The sequence below is a fragment of the Lissotriton helveticus genome, chromosome 5_1, assembly GCF_964261635.1.
Source record: "Lissotriton helveticus chromosome 5_1, aLisHel1.1, whole genome shotgun sequence".
Classification (NCBI taxonomy): Eukaryota; Metazoa; Chordata; class Amphibia; order Caudata; family Salamandridae; genus Lissotriton; species Lissotriton helveticus.
In genome coordinates this window covers 1,149,501,739-1,149,520,367 of record NC_136065.1, presented here as the reverse complement: position 1 = coordinate 1,149,520,367, position 18,629 = coordinate 1,149,501,739, and positions in this window count along the sequence as shown.

Genomic DNA, 18,629 nt, shown 5'->3' with positions numbered 1-18,629 from the left:
GCATATAGATGGGTATAGTTCATTTTTGTGCACTATTTGCGATTGTCCCAACAAACTCACAAAAAATTACAAGTCCAAAAACATATTTTGTTTGGTAGTGTTATGACTTTAAAACTACACAACCTTGAATCAGAACCAAATCTTTATTCTTAAAACATACTCTTCCCTTCCCCCGAAACACTCTCTCAGCAGAGACCCCCATAGAACCCTACTAGAACAAGTAGGTCACAAGTTTGCAGCACATTCTAGAAGGACTACACTAGTTGCAAAATGAGCTGCAGCAGTTGTAGTTGACTGTACAGAATAAAAGCATATCCAAGTCTGCATTCTATTTTTTTTATTTTTACCAGAGCCTATCACATATCTAGTTACTTATCCTTTCAATACCTAATGTTATTCACCTGCATATTCACATTATACAATCATATATATATTTTTTTTACTTGGAGCACACCTCAATTTTAACTGCCTTTTATTTTGAAAACTGTCTCATTCAGGTATCTCCTGTCTGCTACTGCTGCTTCACTTCAAAATGGTTAGATTGTGGATTGTAGGCAAGGGATATGTGTTTGGGCCAGATAGTTTGCTAGAAAGAGTGGCTTTGACTGGGACTTGGGTTTGGCTAATGTGGACATTACTTGGATTGGCCAGAGAGGATAAAAATAACATTAATTTCTGTATTTGGATTGCCAACCCTGTTACCTCAAAGGTGTGTACTGTGGTGGCAGTTACCTAAGCATGCTGGGTTAGAACTGGAAATTCTAATCAAGGATACACTGGCACAATTATTGACACTTTTCCCACACAGTACATTGGTGTATCCAACATTTGCCAAAGGCAGAAATGGAAGTGGTCAAACAAAGTCTGCCCACAGATAGAAAACACCGGAAACATGTTAATAAAACAGCTTCTCCATTCCTCAGAGACCATAACATGAGCTTTATCTACAACAACTTGCGTTTTGACTTGCATGGAATCTGTAGAAGTGATGGGGTTCACTTTACAGACAAAGGCAACAGGGTGTTTCTCAGCAACTTGAAACTCTGCATCCTGTCTTATCTGTAACTGCCATGCATACACAAAAAAAACGGTACATTGGAAGCAGCATGGGGTCTTCCCCCGATTGTTGGCCACCACAGATGCGGTAATTGTATCATATGCCCTTTTACTGAAAACACAACCGTGTTCAAGTATGGAGAGTCAGAATACAAACTTGACTTCTTTTCGAATTGCAAAACACGAAATGTTGTGTATTGCATCTGGTGTCCCTGTGGCTTGCCCTACATTGGGCAAACCCAGCAACCAACTAAAGCTATAATAAGTCAGCACCGGAGTCGCATCAGACGATCTGTGGTTACTGCTCCCTTGGTCCAATATTTCTTAGACAAAAATCTCACGACTGAAGAAATTAAATGTCAGGTTATTGACATTGCTAAAATACCAGAGAGAGGTGGAAGTATTACACAAATACTGCAAAGACGTGAATGTCATTGGATTGACAAAGTTAACTCTATAAATCATGGGCTTAATTCCGCTGAGGAATGGCGAGGCTATGTAACCTCTCTGCCTCAGTAAATGGAAATCAGAATATGTATGATCAATTGTTCTACTGTGTTTTCCTGTCATATTTGTCAGTATGGGTCAATTATATTACCTTTATATCAGTGTGATAAATGTTGAACCCTCCAATGTATAATAAGCAATTGACATTGGATTAGACCATTTCAGTGCTCCTTTGGAGTACACATTCACTTTCTTTAGTGAAAACAATGTGATGTATTTCCAATTCCAATTTTAACCATATATGTCTCCTGTATATTTACTACCTTTACTATAATGTGTATATATGAAAGTGTGATTTTCAACTGTATTTACCTGATTTTACTTGTGTTCCCTTTCTTTTTTGAAAAAACTTTATTGATTGCACAAACCATTATTGCAACGAATGGGTACTAGAATTCATGCTACTTCAAGTGCGATGTGTCATTAATTCTATTGTTATATCAGGGCTCTATACTGACCTTGGTTGTCCATCTCTCACGTGAAGATCGAGCTCTTTGCTCTCTTCACGTTACTATTATTCACAACGAATGGATATTAGAATCAACATTAGTTCGCCCCACTCAAGTGCGATGTATCACTGGTCTATTTCTATCCGTATATCTGGGCTCAACACTGGCCTTGGAAGTCTCTTAGTTAAGTGAAGATCGAGCTCTCTGCTCTCTTCACGTTCCCTACGTACGCCAAAGGTTAAGCATGCAATTACGCTGCGCCGTCACATACTGAATTGACACCCCGGAAGAGAGATCGAGTAAATCAACAGGACGATTGAGTTCCTTGTTATCGGGTAAGGTATTGGCCATATAATAGTATATACGATTTTTTTTATAGGCATTCTAAACTGGATTCTGACCGTCATGTATATATTTTTTTAAAAGGTATCGTCCCGACTTGACGTTGCCATTGTGCAATACATTGAGGCGCTTTAATTATCGTACTCGGCAGATAATGGCCAGACGCCGATCATTACCTTACAAACTACATAATTGACCCTGCATTATCGGGTAAGGTCTCATTTGGGTTGTGTAAATACATTAATATGTCGATTCCATTACCAGGCTCTGAATGTCCTTAATGTATTTGTTAGGGTATCATCTCATACTGCCTTCGTGCAGTTTTCAAGCTAACAGACATATCCAGCTGCACTCGACAAACTCCGTCCAAATCACAGACTAGAGTTCTCTTAAATGCACCATTACAGTGGTAAGTTATCTTACAATTACCTTCAGAAAAAAATGGGCGGTAAGAAATGGGATTTTAATTAAATGTCATTTCTTCCCTTGCGACAACATACAACAGTACCCGGCTGGGTTAACTGTAAGTGCATTTAACCTTTTCTTCACGCATGGTGGTTACCCTTTCAAGCCATTTTCGTGTCCATGTGTGTTACACACGTCTAGGTAACTATAAAATCTGTCCTTTTATTTCTTAACCTCCATATTAAATTAGATTGTTACAAGTAGTGTTCTTACATTTCACTTTTTCACTCCTAAATTCACAGAAGTCCAACATTTTCCAGTCCTGACGAGACCCATTATACTACCCAGGTCGAAACACCGTCGATGCCCCTAGAAAACGAATCCTACAAGCAGTGCCTATGATTCTATATAGCCACTGAAACATACATTGCTGTTATCATTAATTACTTGATGGTTGTTTTTCTTTTCTTTTCTGTACAACATTCCTTTTAGAAACCTAATATATCACACCTGTTTTTATTTATTTATATAATTGTTTGTACCTCCTTGGTTCTCACATTACACCTTGGGTCACTTTTGAACTTATTTTGTAACACTATGGGGCCCATTAGGATGTCGGGCGGATTGCCCCCGCCAACCTGGCGGGGGTAATCCGCCCGACATCCTTCCCTGAATTCCCCCCCGCCATATTAGTATGGCGGGGGGACCACGGTGGAAGAAAACACCGCCCGCCACTTTCCCGACCCGGTCTCCTTGCGGCCGGGGCGGAAAATGTTGAATATGGTGGCGGTGTCTATGAGACACCGCCAGCCATATTACAATGGCAAGAGTGCAATGCCTTTCCGTGGCGGCAATGCCGCGCGGTGCCTGCCGCTTTGGAAAAGAAAATGTTATGTTATGTTATGTTATAAAGCCTTTTATTACGCGCTCTATTACTCAAGAGTATCCTGGCGCGGTGAGTAAGTGAGAAAAAACGGAGCAGCCAACATAACAAATAGAGAAATTACAAAGTGATGTTAAACAAATGTGTTTTGAGTCCCTTCTTAAACTGAGAAAGTGAGGGAGCAATACGAAGGGCCAGGGGAAGAGCATTCCATGCTCTGGCTGCTTTAACAGAGATGGATTTGCCTCCTGTTCTTGAAAGCTTAAACTTAGGCTGGACCATCTGGCACAAGTTGGCGGAGCGGAGAGCCCGTTTAGGAGCATAAAGAGCAAATCTATTCCACAGATATACTGGACCCAACTGGTGGATAGCACGATAGGCCAAAACCAGAATTTTAAACAGAATTTGATTGGCAATAGGTAACCAATGGAGACTACGCAGATGTCCACGAACACTGGATCTCCTGGGTAATTGAAACATCAGTCTGACTGCCGAGTTTTGAATCACCTGGAGTCGATGGACCATATAGTCTGGTAGGCCGCTAAAGAGTGCATTTGCATAGTCCAAGCGTGACAAGATCAGCGCTCTTAGCACAGTCTCTCTAGCCTCACCAGGAATGAGGGGAAAAAACCTTCTGAGGGCCTTTAGAGTGGCATAGCCAGCCAACGGAAAACTCGCGACAAGCAACTCTGGACGGTCAAGGGGTCTAAGTGGTTTTTTGGCCAAGTGAAGAGCAGCTGGGTATCGTCAGCATAAGCCATTATTTTGGCACCCAGCTGCTCAGCTAGATAGACCAGGGGGGTCACATAAACATTAAAAAGTAAAGGGCTTAAGGTAGACCCCTGCGGAACTCCTGTGGTTAGTTCCTTAACCTTGGATGCATAGGGGGGCATCCACACTTGCTGTGATCTATCTTTCAAAAATGAGGTCACCCAGTCCAGAGCACAGCCTGAAATACCGATGGCACCCAATCTGGCCAGAAGCATCGAATGGGGCACCGTATCGAAGGCGGCAGAGAGGTCTAGTAAAATCAGAACCGCCCTGCCACCTCCATCCAGGCACTCCCGAATAGCCTCTGAAACCTCAATTAATGCCGTTTCGGTGCTATAGGCCGCTCTAAACCCCGATTGGGCAGGATGGAGCGCGTGGGAAGACTCAATGAACCCTTCAAGTTGTCTAAAAACAATCTTTTCACATGTTTTAGCCAAAGCTGGCAGAAGAGATATGGGCCGATAGCTGGAGGGCACAGCCGGATCCAGGCCGGACTTTTTCAATAACGGGAGGAGCTTGGCTTGCTTCCAACTCAGAGGCACGGAAGCCGAACAAAGAGATAAATTAACAATCCTAGTTACCTCCTGGCAAACTATAGACGACACCCCTCCCAAAACTCTAGCAGGGCAGGGGTCGGAGGGCGATCCAGATTTAAGGGCAGACAGGATTGACAGAACATCCAATTCAGAAGCTGGGGAGAAGGAAGTAAACAAACCCTCCGTCGGAGCAGCTGTCAATATAGGCAGTGAAATGGATGTCTGGGACTTGTTCAAAGCAGTTTGGAGATCCTGCTGGATCTTCAGAATCTTTTCGGAGAAGAAATTTGAAAGTTCTTCGCACCATTGATTGGAAGAAGGTAGAGTAGGTAGCGCGGCTCTAGGAGAAAGAAAACTCTGGACTATGGCGAAAATTTCTTTACTATTATTACTGGCTTTTTCAATACGTCCAGCATAGTAGCTACTTTTGGCCGCCTTAATTTCATTGTAGTATTCCTTTTGGGAGCAGCGCAGCAGCTTCTTCGCCTCAGGCGAATAGTCAAGCCTCCATGCCCTCTCCAGTTTCTTACACTTCAACTTCTGCTCCCGTAGCCCATGGGTAAACCAGGGCTGGGAAGGCAAGAAGCGAGGTCGGCAGATACGATTATTCTGCAAGGAAACTGCCGAGCCGTTCGCCATCCAGGTGTTAAAAGCGTCAACCGCTGCATTGATTTCCATAGTCGGCGACGGCTGGCAGTCAGAGAGAAATTCGGAAAGGGATGCAACATTAATACGTTGCTGATGGGCCTGAGGATGAGTTGACATTAATCCAGAGTCAGTAGCCAATGTCCAGGAAAATCTAATCAGTTCATGGTCGGTCCAGGTCATAGGTTCTGGCCGCTCCATAATGATGTCAAAATTGGAACAGACTAGATCAAGGACATGGCCACCCACATGCGTTGAGGTCTCCACCCATTGTTTAAGATGGGCCATTGATAAGGTTTCACCAAATCTAATTGCCTCACTGCGATCCGAAATATCCATATGGATATTAAAATCCCCCAAGAGGAGATATTTTGCAAACTGAAGTGTGCGGGGTATGATGGCTTCTTCAAGATCCCCTATGAAGTTGCCAACGTAACCTGGAGGGCGATAAACTAGCGAGCCACCTAATGTCCAGTGTGAGTTAAAAGCAAGGCTGAAGTGCAGGAGTTCCGCTTCTCTAAAGCCTTCCAGGGGTTCACATACGAGGGTCCAATGCTCTCTGTAGATCACTGCGATCCCTCCCCCTCTACCACTGGGGCGGTCTGCTCTAGTGATCTTAAACCCTCGTGGAATTGCAAGTTCTACCACCGGGGCGCATGAGTCAGTCATCCAGGTCTCCGTAATGAAGAATAGATCAAGCCTATTCTCCCCTAGGATGTCAAAGATAGCCGCTGCGTGTCTCACTAGAGATCTAGCATTAATAAGGGCCGCTCGGATCCTGATGGTATCCAGGCTAGTTTGGGCAGGATGGACCCCAGGCTTGGGGAGGCGGTAGCTACAAGCCGAGCACACTCTGGCCTGGCTGTCGCTTACCACCCAAGTATTACTCTCCACGCAGCCACGGGATCTAAGAGCCATCAAGTCTGCATGAGTATAACTCAGTGCAGCGCGGGGCTGGTGCGAAATGAGACACCCTGGGGGCCCTGCCCTGGGCCCGTCCGGGACACGGACGGGCACAGACGGGCCCTCCTTTGGCGCTCCTTCGGCGCGCAGACGGCGCGCCCGCTGCGCGCGTCCGCTGCGCGGTCGCTGGCACATGACGTTATAAGCGGTCGGGTGATCTGCCGACTAGAGCGTCAACCCCAGTGCAATGCGGTCCCGCCTCACTTCCGGGTACCGCTGGGGTCGAACGCTGAGGCCGGCGCTAGGAGAGGGGCGTGTGCAAAAGATGCAATACCAGTGCAAAATAAGCAGAAAAAGCACCCCACTGGCTGTCAAAGTGCAGCGATGTGAAGCGGAGCCAGTACCGTGAAGCGGAGCCAGTACTCAGTAAGGGAAAGGGTCGGGAGGTTAAAAACATTAAAATGCAATTAATAAAAACAGCTAAAATGCAGTTGATACAGCTACACTAGCAGTGTCAGGATAGCAGCAAAAATGGTTGTGCAATGTAGCAGCGTTCGTCTCGATATACTCACCAATGCTGTGATGTATTGTCAGCATTGTGGCGGGCGGCGCAGAGAGCACCGCCAGCCACAATGCTGAGAATACAGGATGTGCCCGCCACTGTGGCGGGCACATCCTAATAGCACCCCCTGGGACCCCCGCCCTTCAGGCGAGCGGTCCCGTTTTCCGATAGGTTGGCGGGCGGGCAAAGCCCGCCCGCCATCCTAATGGACCCCTAAGTGTATAAATAATTGTTTATTGTTGAAAGAAGAAATATAATTTCAATGATGGTTTGAAATCTTTTTGTGTAGAGTCGTTTTTCTCTCTTGAACATCCCCTTTAAAAACCCTTGATTTGTTATTAAGTAACCTATGCTGTATTGATTATTAATCATACATTGGTTGTGCCACTGGAACCATTGTTTCCGATATATAATGCATACACAATCAACATAAGGCGTTCCTCAGAGCCACACTTACTCCCCAAAATGTTTTCCATTTTCTTTAAAAATAACATTTGTGAATTCATTGTGAAAACTCAAAACAAAAGCAGATATTAATAGACACCAGCTCCGCCGATCCACATGTGTGGATGCAGGTCCCCTGCATCCACAGAAACAAAACTGGCAGGAAAGCTTTCTCCTACATCACAACCAAGACCTGGAACGAGCTCCCTGTGAACATCAGATGCTCCCTGACCCTGCACACATTCAGGAAGGACCTCAAGACCTGGTTTTTCGAATGATCCGGAGCCGCTCCCCCCAGCCAGCGATTTGAGACCCTAATGGGTGAGTAGCACCCTACATGAACCCCTGATTGATTGATTGATTGATTGACATTCCACATTCCTAACTATATAAGTTATTCTGTGCACCACACTGGGTACCTCAGTATCTAAATTACTATATATGTGCATGGATGAGTCTCTCAGTGTGCCTCTGAATGGGTCTAAATATGTTTGAGTGAGCCTGTAAGGGGGTGTATTAGTGTCTCACAGGTCTCTCAGACAGTCTTTGAGTGTGTGCATGATTGTCTGAATAGGTCTGTGAGTAAATGTAAATGTAAATGTCATGGTACTTATAGAGCGCACTGTCACCAGACGGTCACCTTGCGGTGTCGCCTATTCGGCTTCCTGGCGCTGATACTCATACCGCTGTGGAACCCCTCCTGGCTTTCCCTGTGAAGTGTCCACTCCTGGGCACCCCCAGGGTGAAGCCAGGCATCCTTAGCACTGTTGGGGCCGTGTGGAGGCTAAGCAAGCTATTGCCCAGAGTTGCAGCGTGGGGCCCGTGATTAGAATAGGCACCGAGGCGAGAATTAACAGGTCCGAGGAAATTGAGCCTGAGACCCCGCCGAGGCGGGAATCGAACCCTGGTTCCTGGCCAGAACTCTGCATCAGGGTCTGTCGCTCTAACCATTGAGCCACACTCCTCCACTGAGTGGGTGCATGAGTGTCTGAGTGGGGCTACAAGTAAGTAATATGTGTGTCTAGATGGGGCTACAGGTAAGTGTATAAGTGTCTGAGTAGGTCTGTGAGGGTGCACATGAGTATCTAGTGGGTGTATGAGTGAGTGCATAAGTGGGTCTATGAATGGCAATGTGAGTGTCTGAGTGTATCTGTGAGAAGGTGTGTGAAAGTCTGACTGGGTCTGAGTCAGTGTATGAGTGTCTGAGTGGGTCTTTGAGTAGGTACATGAGTATCTGAGTGGGTGTGTGAGTGGGTGCATGAGTATCTGAATGATTCTGTGAGTAAATGCATGAGTGTCTGAGAGACTATGTGAATGGGTATATGAGTGTATGAGTGGGCTTCTGGCTGGGTGCATGAATGTTTGAATGGGCCTATGAGTGGCTATATGAGTGTCTGAGTGAGTCAGTGAGTGGGTGTGTGAGACTATGAGTGGGTCTGAGTGGGTGCTGAGTGTCTGAGTGGGTCTGTGAGTAGGTGTGTAAGGGTCTGAGTGGAACTGTGAGAGAGTGTTGAGTGTCTGAGAGACTCTGTGAGTGGATACACGAGTGTCTCTGGTTCTTTGAATGGGTACATGAATGTTTGAGAGGGTCTTTGAGTGTGTGCATGAGTGTTTGAGTGGGCCTTTGAGTGGCAGTGTGAATGTCTAAGTGAGTGGATGCATGGGGCCTGAGTGGGTCCCTGAGTGTCTGCGTTGGTCTCTGAGTGGGTGCATGAGAATCTGAGTGGATGTGTCAGTGGGTGCATGAGTGTCTGAGTGGGTCTGTAAGTGAGTGCTTAAGTCTCAGCGTGGGTCTGTGAGTGGGTGCGAAAGACTCTATACCTATGAGTGGGTGCATGAGTCTCTGTATAGGTCTGTGAGAGGATGCGTGAGTGTCTGAGTGGGTGTGTGAGAACCCTGAGTGGGTGCATGAGTGTTTGAATTGGTCTGTGAGTGAGTGCTTCAATGTCTGAGAGAGTCCCTGAGTGGGTACATGACTGTCTGAGTAGGTCTCTGAGTGGGTGCATGAGAATTTGCTTGGGTCTGTGAGTGGGAGCATGACTGTCTGAGAGGGTCTGTGAGTGGGTATGTGAGACTCTGTGTAGGTCTTTGAGTGGGTACATGAGTATCTGGGTGGGTCCATAAGTAGTTGTGTGAGTATCTGAATGGGTCTGTGAGTGAGTGTGAAAGTCTCTGAGTATGTCTGTGAGTGAGTGCATAAGTCTCTGAGTAGGTATGTCAGTAGGTGCATAAGACTTTAAGTGGCTATGTGAGTGGGCGCATGAGTCTCTGAGTGGGTCTATGTGGGTGTATGTGTATTTATGTGGGTCTGTGAGTGGGTGCATGAATGTTTGAGTGGATCTATAAGTAGGTATGTGAGACTCTGTGTAGGTCCCTGAGTGGGTACATGAGTGTCTGGGTGGGTCGATGAATGTCCGAGTGGGTTTGTGAGTATGTGCATAGGTGTTTGAGAAAGTCTGTGACTAGGTACATGAGTGTCCAACTGGGTGTATGAGTGAGTGCATGGGCATCTGAGTGGGTCTATTAGTGGGTGTATAAATGTCTGAGGGGGCCTATAGGTGGGTTACTTAAATGTCTGTGTGGGTCTGTGAGTGGGTGCATGAGTGTCTGAGTGAGTCTATGATTCACTGCGTGACTGTCTGAGTGGAACTTTGAGTTGCTGCATAAATGTCTGAGTGGGTGTCAGTGGGTGCATGAGTCTTTAAATGGGTCTGCGAGTGGGTGCATGATCACCTCAGTGAGGTTTATCAGCGGGTATGAGTGTCCGAGTGAGTGTGAGTGGATGCATGAGTGTCTGCGTAGATCTGTGAGTGGGTGCATAAGTATCTGAGAGGGGTCTCTGAATAGGTGCATGAGTGTCTGAGTGGGTCTGTGCGTGGATGTGCAAGTATTTGACTGGGTCTGTGGTTGAGTGTGTGAGTCTCTGAGTTGGCCTGTGAGTGGTTACATAAGTTTCTGAGTAGGTTTGTGAGTGGGTACATAAGACTCTAAGTGGGTATGTAAATGGGTGCATGAGTCTCTGAGTGGGTCTTTGCAGATGCGTGAGTATCTGAGTGAATATGTGAGTGGGTGCATACATATCTGGGTAGTCTGTAATTGGGTGTGTGAGTGTCTCAGTGGGTCTGTGAGCAGACGCATGAGTGTCTGAGTGGGTCTAGGAATCAGTGTATGAGTATCTTAGTGGGTTTGTGAGTGGGTGCATTAGTCTCTGAATGGGTGTGAGATAGGGTTCATGAGTGGGTCTATGAGTGGCTGCATGAGTGTCTGAGTGTGTCTGTGAGTGGGTGCATGAGTATTTGAGTGGCTGTGTGAGTGGGTGAAATAGTGTTTAAGTGGGTCTGTGAGTGGCTATGTGAGTGTTTGAGTGGGTCAGTGAGCAGGTGCAGGAGAGTCTGAGTAGGTCTGTGAATGGGTGCATGAGTGTTTGAATAAATCTGTCAATAAGTGCATGAGTGTCTGAGAGACTCTGTGAGTGGGTGCATGAGTGTTCGAGTTGGTCTGTGAGTGGATGTATGAGTGTTTGAGTGGCTCTTCGGTTTCTGAGTGACTGTGTGAATGTTTGAGAGAATCTATGAGTGGCTATAGTGTCTGAGTGGGTCTGTGAGTGAGTGCTTGAGAGTCTGACTGAGTCTATGATTCAGTGCATGAGTGTTTGAGTAGGTGCATGAGTAAATGCATGAGTCTTTGGGTAGGTCTGTGAGCGGGTACATGAGTGTCTGAGTGGGTCCATGAGTGGGTGCATGAATGTCTGAATGGGTCTATGAGTTGGTGCATGGGTGTTTGAGTGGGTCTGTGAGTGACTGCATGAATGTCTAAGTGGGTCTTTAAGTGAGTGCATGAGAGTCTGAGTGAGTCTCTGAGTGGGCACCTGAGTGTCTGAATGGGTCTATGAGTAAGTGCATGTGTATCTGAGAGAGTCTGTGAGTAGTTGAAGTGTTGACAGGCACTCAGGTCTCATCACAAGATCTGGAGTGTTCACTGAGCCTTCACATCCCTAGAGATACAAATTTGGATTTCTTTTAATAACTAAAACAGATTTACACCACATAACAAAAAGCATGATCTGTGGAACAAAATCTACCCTTTTCCCAAATGTACTATAGTTCTGTCAAGCTTTTTGGGCTGTAATCATATTCAAGACCCTAAGGGCATTAACATAAGAAATGCTATTTTTTTACCTCTTTTTATCTCTGACTCTATTTGATGGATCACCCGAAACATTTCATGCACAACAAAACCTAACTTGACACTTTTCAGGGAAAATTTCAGGAGGATTTGTCAAATGGCGCCAAAGTTATAGGCAAGTCATAAATGCTTTTCCTATGAAAATATGGTGCTAACTATATCTATATATAGATTCTACTGGTGATCGCCATTAGATAGTAGGCAGTCCTAACTGTAACTACCTACTTGCAACTGCCAGTAGTATCTATATATAAACACTACTGGCGGTCCCCAGTAGGTAGTTATAGTTAGGACCACGTTTTCATAAGATAAGCATTTTTTACTTTTGCATCATTTGACAAATCTTCACAAAATCTTCCCCAAAAAGTGAGTGCTTGAGTCTCTGAGTGGGTCTGTGAGTGGGTGCATAAGATTCTAAATGGGTATGTGAGTGGGTGTACGAGTCTCTGGGTAGGGCTGTGAGTGGGTACATGAGCATCTGGGTGGGTCTGTCGATGCACATGACATCGACTGTCTGGTCATGCTTTCACGTGCTTGCTTGGCCTTCTAATGAAGGTATACCCCTTTCTACCACTATACATGCGGAAAACACTCATCCAGGCACTAGTGTTAAGCTGGCTAGGTTATTGCAATTCCTTGATGATTTCAGCAAATGAAGCATCTCTGAATATGCTTCAAGTGGTTCAGAACACCACTGCTCGTTTCGTAGCCAACCGCCCACCTCAAAATTCTTCTCTGCCCCTTCTGTGACAGCTACACTGGCTACCAATACGAATGTGAATTAAGTTTAAGATTTGTTGCATTTTGCACAAATCTCTGAATGTGAAAAGCCTCAGCTACTTAGTGATTAAATTGACCAACTACCTGCCGACCCGATCTCTTCTATCAGGATCCAAATCTCTCCTTGTCACTCCTTGCTATAATAAAGAGCACTTGGGTGGAAAAGCTTTCTCCCACGTAGCCCCTACCCTCTATAATACACTACCGGTGCACCTCAGACTCTGTCCGGATTACTTACAGTTTAAAAAACATCTTAAAACCCTACTGTTCTAACCCTCCTCTACATGTGATTGGTAGTAGCAATCCGACAGCACAGAGATACCCCTAGGGGGGTGGTTTAGGCACTCTATAAGAAATGAAATCAAATCAAATCTGTAAGTGGATGCATGAGTGTCTGAGTGGGTTTGTGAGTGTCTGTATGGGAATCTCAGTGGGTGTGTAAGTTGGTGCATGAGTCTGACTGGGTCTGTGAGTGGGGGCATGAGTGTCAGTATGGGGATACATATATATGTATGTGTAGTCACAAAAAAACCAAAGGGTCAGGGACGTTAGAGTTAGGAAATAGAATTATGGAATCCAAAAAAAGTACAGAAATTCACAGAAAAAACAAAGGTTACAAGATGTTACAAGATGTTATAGTTAGCTTCTGATCACTGATGACATCATCCTCTAATTGTGAGTGTTAAACATATATACTAATATACTCCAAAAGTTAAGTTACTATACTTTGTGTACTTCTAATGAGTGATATTATTTTTACCATATGTTATGTGAGTGGCTATGTGACTGTGTGTATCCACGAGTGAGTAAATTGATGAGTGGCAATAGAGGTGTGTTTGTGGCTGTATGAGTGAATACGTGGGTGTGTGAGTGTATCTATGGATCAGCAAGTGGGTGTGTGAGTGGTTGTATGTGTGTCTGAGTGGGTGTATGAGTTGTTGTATGGGTTTATGAGTGGATGTGTGGGTGGTTCTGTGGATGATGTCATCAGTGCAACAGCCAGTAGGTAATACATAATCCAAAGTTCCCAGTCAGCTGAGTTGGGACCCTACGGCCATGGTGTGGGTTCAGTTGAGGCACCCGTACAGATAGAATCACACTCCACCCTTCATGGAGACACTCACTCCAGTGCAGGAAAGCAGTAAGGCAGAAATTCATTTCACAAGTTTATTCCAGTGCCATAAAAAAACAAAAAACACCCAACGTGTTTCAGCGTCTTGCACGCCATGATCACAGATTGTTTTACACAGTGACAATCCCCATAGAAATAGACAAAGTGACAACATGAATGATGGGTGAGAGTTCGTACATGCACATAGTGGCAGAAAATGTTGCAGCCATTTTGTTGTATTGTTGGTAATACTGAAACACTGTAAGTTGACAAACAATACAGTTTCTCTAAGGAATTAAGAGTGTCTCCAGTCACAAAAATGACACAAGTTAAACAGTTTATTCACCATCTGAACTAAATAAACTAAACATATAATTTGTCATATTAATTTTTATTTGAATTTCATGCATCAATTTTATACATCATTTTCAAATATTTTTAACATACATTTTCACGTAGTTTTTCTCTTACTATTTTGTGTAATATTTGTGTAATTTACGCCTAAATTAAGAGGAAGCCCACATAGATGCACATGAATCCGTAAAGGTGCAACTATGAAATAAAATAGGAATGATATAGCCAAATTCAGGCAAGCCAAACAGCAGTGCTAACATCTGTAGAGGCACTTCACTGCCCACAGAGTAAACATGTTATAGCCAAACTCAGCCCCAGTGGGCAGACACACATACCACAAAAATGAGTCCGGCCCATGGAAGTTAGGGGTTACTCCAACTGCAACAAGAAATCATCCAGCAATTGAATTTCACAAAACAGACACTGTTGACAACCCAAATGTTGTGGGTGCGTGACTAAGACCATATGTCGGATGGTGTGTCCATAAATAGTATGTGCAAGATGGTAGACATTCACCTAATTGTGCCCAATTGGGAATATTCCAAACATGGTAAAGTAGGTGTGCAACACGCATATACCCAGCCATCTATATTAAGAGGGAAACCTAACCAGGTGTGAATTGCACCCTATGTGTCCAACTATTGTATGTCAGATACCCAGATCAAAGACAAATTGGAAGATAAGAGAAAAGAAGAAATAGCAGAAACATTGTCTTATCTCATCGATTCGCCTGGACAACAATAGAAGAGAAGGAAGTGACCCAGCCCGAAATTCAGAAATATGTATAATTGGGTCCTACAGCTATGCCGCATCGAGACAGAGACCTCAACCTTGTGTAAACATTAAAACAATAGTTAACTTACAATAACCTTGCAGTGGAGCAGAAGCAGATTGAAAACATACACTTTTCACAAGCTAGGTAAACCGCTAATGTATATGAAGAGACCACTCAGAAGTCATGGTTAAGATGACAACTGAAAAGGAGAGAAAAATGGCTGGGTGTGGGGGGACAATGGACGGAACCACCCAGTGAGGCCCAGAACTAGCCAGAATACCAGTTAATCCCTCAGATGTACAGATAATTCCTTATTGATGTTGAGACCATCTGAAATTCTAGAGTTGAGTTCAAGAATGTATCTTGATTGCAAACGTCTCCAATTTTGTGTGCAGTTGCCCCTTTGGGAGACATGGGCACGCTGTCCATTTTCTTGTGGAAAATAGCAAAGTGCCAGGCCACAGGGTACTATTTGGCCAAGTTCTTAATGGTCCGTATGTGCTCCAATCACTCGCTTCTTGACAGGATGGATAATACCACCCACATAGAGCTTGTGGTATGTGCAGATCAGGGCATACACACAGAAATCAGACTGACAATTAAGAAACTTGTTGGGGAGAAAAATTACTTCTTATTCGGGCTGGATTTCCAGGCTTTGCATTTGGTACATGTGTAAAAGCCTTTATGTCATTTACCCAATTTCGTACTGTTAGAGACTACCTTCTTTCTACTTAATTTGACTTTCAATGAGACCCCCCTTTCTTGAATGAGATTTTCGGACGGTCTTTAATTAGTTCAGAAAGATTTTCCTCAGTGGATAAAATGTTGCAATGCTTGTTTAAAATATTCCTGACTGCCATAGCTTTGTGATTGAATGTGATAATAAACGTCACCAGTTTTTTTTATTTTTGATTATTGGGCCTGTACCTGCTGTTAGCAAGATCTCTCTGTTGACATTCTGTGCTTTAGTGAGGGCAGACTTTAACACATTGTCCTTGAAACCCCTTTCTCTGAAGCGAACCCTCATGGATTTACAATCAATGTGGAAGGCATCCTGCGTACTGCAATTTCGGCGATCCCGCAGAAATTTCCCATAAGGGATGCTGTTAATGAGTGACATGGTGGCTGCTTTGCGCCTGCAGAAAGATATTTTCTACAGTGCTCTTCCTGAAATGTTTGGGGGTCTGTTTGTTGCATTCCACCCCACTCTAATGTCCAAAAAGTCTACACTCGCATCACTCTAAGTCCTCTCAAATCTTAAAATGATGAAATGCTTGTTTAAAAATAAATACAATTGCTATAGGCTTTTGCAAAACCTGATGTGATTATGTATGTTTGCCTTGATCTGCTCCGTTGATAGTTGATTAATCTAAGGATCCTTTTCTAGGGCCTTGCTTGATTGTACGGGGCAGGGAGAGTTTTTCTGCTTTAGGTCTTCCTGTTGCACTGCCCTATGGCAAAGAAAAGGGCATGCATGCGCCATATCTATCAGATACAAAGCATTCCTTTGCTTTCTCCCTGCACAGGCACACAATGGGCTGCCTGTGCACCAATGCATGCACCTCTGCATCATGTAGCAAAGGTGCCTGCATTGAGGGATGATTTTTCTTGTGCAATAAGGGACACCTTTCTGCACAAAACAATATCAAGAGGTTTTTTTCCTCTTTCTATGTGTGCTGCTGCAGAATGCACCACACATAGAAAAGGGAAAAACAAGGAGAAATAAAGATATTTCTCCTTGTTGTGCCTCCCTTACGCCTTCCCTGGGGAGGCAAAAGTTTTTGGTGCTGACTCACATTTATGATTTCTCATAAATCTGGGGCAGTGTCAAAAAGCCATGGATGTTGCTGGGAACACCCCCACCAACACCCATTGCACACCACTTTAACACAGAAAACTGCGTTATACGGAGCAATATTTACGAGGGAGCATTAAGCAAAATAAATTGGCTTAGTGTCAAGTCAGTCAGTCAGTCAGTCAAATAACTTTATTCGGTTAATTAAAACCATAAAAGCAGTGCAGAGTTCGTAGGCAATAAAATACAATTAAAAAACAATTAAATTTACAATTAAAGTTTCGAAGATGATTGCAAATCCTAAGAAAGAATCCATTAAAAAAATACATTAAAAGAGAGAAAGTTATTAGATAAAAGCAAGTTCACAAAAATTTAGATAAGGAGAATACACTTTCCAGTATGTTTTGCAATTTCACTGCGTACAAAATTTACAAAAAGTATCAGGTTTGGAGATTGTTTATCGGAAGGAGTTTAGTTTTGTTTTGTCTGCCAGCTGCTACCAAGAAACAAGCTACACTATAAGTGACCTGCACCGAGTTCAACATCTGTAGGTATAAGAGGGCCGGCCGTACCTGGACAAAGTTCAGATCTTTCAGAATTGGAAGGAGGAATTTTTTACGGGCCGCCCTGTAGTGATTGCAAAGCATAACTAGATGGAGAGTATCCTGCATGGAAAAGGAATCACAGGAACAGGGTGGGGTATTTTCTGGAGTACCCCATTTTGTACATGAGCCAAGCACAAGATGTATCTGGTTAAACCTGAACCTTATTAGTAAAAAACGGTGGTATGGTTTGGTTACATATTTCAGATAAGGTTCCATAGCCATGGACGACGAGAGTTGGTATAATGTCCTTACCATTGGCTTGCGAAGCTCAGCCGCTTCCCTCTCTGTCTCCAACATATTACGAAAATGCTGCTTGACCCACCTTGCATCCTCTTTCTTGAGGCTCTGTGGTAAAGAATACATGTCCGGGTGCCCTAGCCTTGTGCATGCCGCTCTAACATACGCCAGCCAGGGTATGCTCGCTGCTTTATCCAAGGCCATACAGTCTTTTAGAATGCAATGGTTCAAAGTGATCTCCTCATTTGTCCAAGTTTTAATCCAGCATAACAGTGGAGACATTTTTAAGAGATCAGTAACATATCCCAAGCCTATTTCGTTATGAATTGAATATGTAGGAGATGAATTCGGGAGTGACAGCAAGGTATGTATAAATTTATTTTCTACAGCTTGTATACCTGGGGCTGAAACATAACCCCATATATCTGCCCAGTAAGATGCGATTGCCAAGCATTTGGATCTATAGATGCGAGTCATCGCCTCCATGGGTCTTGATCCAAGCCTTTTGGAGAAATGCATGAGTGCTGCAGTGGATCTACTGACTCCGTTCTCTTTTAGTTTCAGTTGGGCACCCCAAGTTCCTTTTTCGTCAAAGGTGACGCCTAAATAACAGAAAAAGGGTACCCTCGAGATTGGGGAGTTATTACAGCTAAAGGACCTGAGCTTTGTGTTTTTCTTCCGTGAGCCCGTAATCATAACATGCGATTTAGCTGTATTAATCTTTAGGTCCAGCGCTTCCATAAAACCACCAAAGTGATCCAATAGTCTTTGCAGGCCCACACCTGTTCGGGCTATAAGGATGGCATCATCCGCGTATAGGAGGACCGGGATAGGTGACCCCCCCCCCCCATACGCGGTATGTCCAAGGTTGCTGAATTCAGGGATTTCCCCAGGGAATTGATGTACAAAGTAAAAAGGAGAGGGGCAAGTATGCAGCCTTGTCTGACCCCTCTCCCTGATCTAAACTTCTCAGTGCATCTTCCCTCCCTTGTTACCCTGACAGAGGCAAACACATGTTGGTGAAGATCGTGCAAGAAATTAACCAAGGTGGAGTCCAAACCCAAATCTCGTAAAATAAACCACAACTTAGAATGGTTAACCAGGTCGAAAGCAGAAGATAAATCCATGAAACCCAAATAAAGATGCCCCCCCTTCACCACGGTGTATTTGCTGATAATAAGGTGAAGGTTTAAACATTGATCCATGGTCCCCCTATGTGCTCTAAAACCATACTGCAAATCAGAGAGGATCCCGCTCTCCTCAAGCCAATCCCCGAGTCTTTGC